This window comes from Notothenia coriiceps, unplaced genomic scaffold, assembly GCF_000735185.1.
Source record: "Notothenia coriiceps isolate Sejong01 unplaced genomic scaffold, NC01 NC01_scaffold00000286, whole genome shotgun sequence".
Lineage (NCBI taxonomy): Eukaryota > Metazoa > Chordata > Actinopteri > Perciformes > Nototheniidae > Notothenia > Notothenia coriiceps.
The window spans coordinates 93,438-97,056 of NW_011332987.1; the positions used below are offsets into that span (position 1 = coordinate 93,438).

At 40.2% G+C, this 3,619-nt stretch overlaps 1 protein-coding gene across 1 annotated transcript in view; it reads right to left on the reverse strand.

The window, feature by feature from the left end:
• Positions 1-1,239: 1,239 nt before the first annotated feature.
• Positions 1,240-3,619, reverse strand: part of LOC104962424 (receptor-type tyrosine-protein phosphatase kappa-like) — a 10,527-nt gene continuing 8,147 nt past the window's right edge. The window contains exon 6 of the mRNA XM_010790892.1: positions 1,240-3,619. This exon is cut by the window's right edge and continues 173 nt beyond it. The gene's annotated coding sequence lies outside the window, so the exon portion shown is untranslated.

Here is a 3,619-nt window from a genome sequence, read left to right on the forward strand (position 1 = left end):
GTACGGAGGAAAAGAGAGAGGGTTTTATTTTCTGACGCTGCGTGAGTTCCCTGACGCACCGGGGACACATCTTTATGTATAAAAGACATCACAAAGTGCATTTTGCATGATAGGTCCCCTTTAATGTATATTTTCTTGTGTCTGACGTGTTGTGAGAATTAATGTGCATATATATTTACTTGTGTGCACGAGCGTGACACGCATTGCAGACCGCAAGTTAACCGCAAGTTTACCTTGACTTTTTAATGCAATTTTTGCCGAGGTTCGGAGCTCACAAAACATAAAATAAATAAATAAATTTAAAATAAAAGATACAAACACAAAACAAACCAGAATAAACGTAACAATTTCAAAATAAAAATAAAAAAGATTAAGAAGGTCCACAGCAACGACAACATGAAACACCCTTTAATTTACTGCAACGACATGTTGGGAAACCCCCTCAAGGGGGCCCCATGCGAGCCGAAACTTCGTTGCTCCGCTCCGGGGGGGACTTTACTGGCATTGATCCGGACCATTGACCTTGTATAAAATTCACAAGTGGACCTTTAACAAAAAAGTTTGAGTACCCCTGCCGTAAGCCCATCCCCAGGTGTTTCCACTTGTGCTGATTAGTCCTCTAAGGCTGTGCAAAAATGGGCTCTGACTTTATTCAGTACACTTAACACTTATTAACTTGAGATGGAGGATGAAGTTGCCAGCACCAACTGACTTGAAGTCGAATTAGCCAAGGAAATTGCAAACAGCTACATTGTACAAGATAGGCCAAGGGGCGGGACGTCTCTAAGCCATTGACCAATCACAACAGAGTCAGGTAGCTAACCAATCAGAGCAGAGCGTGAAAAGAGGTGCTACAGCACAGGCAGTATGAGACAAATAAAGCACTTTTTGAACATTAAAGCACGTAAACATGGCACAGTCAGCACAATATAGAAAACAACATTATAATTGTAAGCTTACAACAGAACACTCTGCACACATTTTAATTAAAGAAGTGGTCTTTATTACAGCAAAGAAGCCAAACATTACAGACAAGAATAACTATGAATGGTGAATATCAATTACTCAGAATGGCCTCTCATTGGGACACCTGCTTCGCTCTTCAGGGCCGTTACTTCAGATTGATTAAGGAAGAATTACAGGCATCTTAACAGGATTTGCTCCTAAGTTTTTCCCTTAAGTGTGTAGTCAAGAAGGTTGATTTACATTTTTGTATTTCTATTGACACACTTGTATTTATTTTTCTGTCTCTGCATGCTGTAGAGAGGGCCATCCGTTTTGTAATCTCACTGTATTTACGTTGTGTTTTGGCCTCTCTCTCTTCTTTGGGTCAGAACAGAAATCTGCAGGGAAAAAACCCCTCAAAAAGTTGATGTTCCACTCGCAGAATAAAGTTCTGTATTCAGTGGACGCTATAATGCTTTCTAAATAATATCTGTCAAAATTTGAAGTAGAGTCCTACAGGTGTACAATCTCTGACTTTGTATCTACAACAGAACCAATGCTCTGATCCATCACCTCTACTGTCCATCCAACAATAGAGCCTTTTAGAGTCCTCATGATAGCCTATTTACAATAACATCCGCAACAGTAGACCTGGGCTACTCTTGCTCCACCCAAGTGGGACCTCTGACGTTTTATGTACAATAAAGTTGTTTTGGGCACAACAGAAACACATCTGGTACTCAGTAAAGACTCAATAATTCATGAAGCATTCTGATGAGTAAAACACTGAATCATGATCCAAAAGGTTTTCAAAACATTGATCGTCCATGAGAATGCATTCAACAGAGCCTGGTTGCAATCTAAGATGTTGTTAAAATGCTCATTTCAACAAGGAAATTCAAATGATTAGGCACAATAAATGTTTTTGTTCCACAGTCCTGCATGTTTCTCTCACTGAGCCGTGTGCGTTCAGGGATAATGGTGAGCAGGATATGAGGATGAAGATAAACAGCTCATCCCCGCTAAGGAGGGATACGAGCTATTATCCAAAATACTCTGATGTTCTACTGAGCACAAACAGAGCAATGGGCTTTCACACAAATAAACCACAGTAACATCACAGAGTTTCATTTAGTGAAAACAAGACAATACTACTGAATTCCACCTAAATACTGAAAAACTACGTCTATTGCTTTAATATACAGCGTTGATCAGGGGTTCTTAAATTTTCTTCATGGACTCAAATTGAGCAGATCTTTTTTTACCTCAGGAATCAGGACCCATTATGGGCTCGTTTAAATCCTACTTTAACCCTCCGAGGGAAACCCACTCATTTTGCGTCCTGAGCCACAGTTTAAGAAGCGCTGGTGGTAGAGTAAACATAGGATGAAGAATGATTGTTCTTACAAGCAATGCAAGTAAACAATAAATACAAACAATGTGCTTTATCCATATAGACATATTTACACAAAGTCTTTGGCTTTATGAATAAACATCAGCTACAAAATAATAATAAAAAGTGTTGGCCGCCAGTGCACGAAACAAATGAAGCCTGGGGTCAGTTCACTTCCAATTCCATTCAAACCAGAAATGGAAACTGTAATGTGTTTAAGCCGCTTTTCTGGTTTCGTTTTTTGAAATGAAACGTCCCATTTGTGACTTTGCTGAATTGAAAGTGCATTGGGCCCAGCCCTGAAACAAACATGAGTACGCTAATGTTATATGGTTGAAAAAAATCGTACAATTTAGGGTAAAAAAAAAGACTTCAAATCTACTATCCAGTAGATCAACAATGATGCAACAACTCAGCTCTGCAGTGACAGCAGAAAACATAATCAATGATACATTTCACCATTTTTTTTTAACGTATACACTTTAGCAAAAATCCTACATGTAACATTTTCAAGTTGCCACTTCATGATATTGTAAAACAAATGAAAAGCCTAAAACTCTGCAGGTAACCTTTTCCAATTTAGTTTCATTGTCAGTCTTGTTCCTAAGATGCTACTTCATTTAATTAGCACACTTTCATTGACTTTAGGGTCTTTTCTATCTCTATGTTTTCTGACAGTCTACTGTTGGTAAGCAATGGAAAATGGGTTTTAAGTGGCTTTGAAGTACTTTAATACGTAATAATGTTCTGTCTCAGTCAAATAAAATGAAGATGCTGCTGATTGATGGAGTAGAAAACAGAAGAGTGTGGCCAGGCTGTACTTTTACATTTCTTTTTCTTATAAAAGAGTACCGGCTGCAGATTAAACATCACCATGATGAGACGCTGTTACTCTGACATTAGCATGAGAGCAGGAATCAGGGGCCGCTGACAACGTGCTGTTTTTTAAAAGCTGTGGGAGCAGCTTACAGGAGGCCAGGGCGACCTCTGCAGTGCACATGGAGCTCTGCAGCTGAACAGCACGAGGCATCAAGTCCATGAGAGTGGGGCTGTGGTGAGAGGCTAAACATTGAAAATGGGGCCCGAAACATACAGGGGCCCGCTGGCACTCAAAAAGCTGTACAATAAGCATGAAGGAGCAAAAGGAGTAACATCCCCCCCGCCCTGTTGCCCTCCCAGCAGCTCCTTCTGGTAAAAGTCTTCCCTTTGTTGGATACTTTACAAGAGGAATGGGTCTCGCTTGTGCCATCTGTAGGGACGGTGCTACAGAACGGCCCCCAC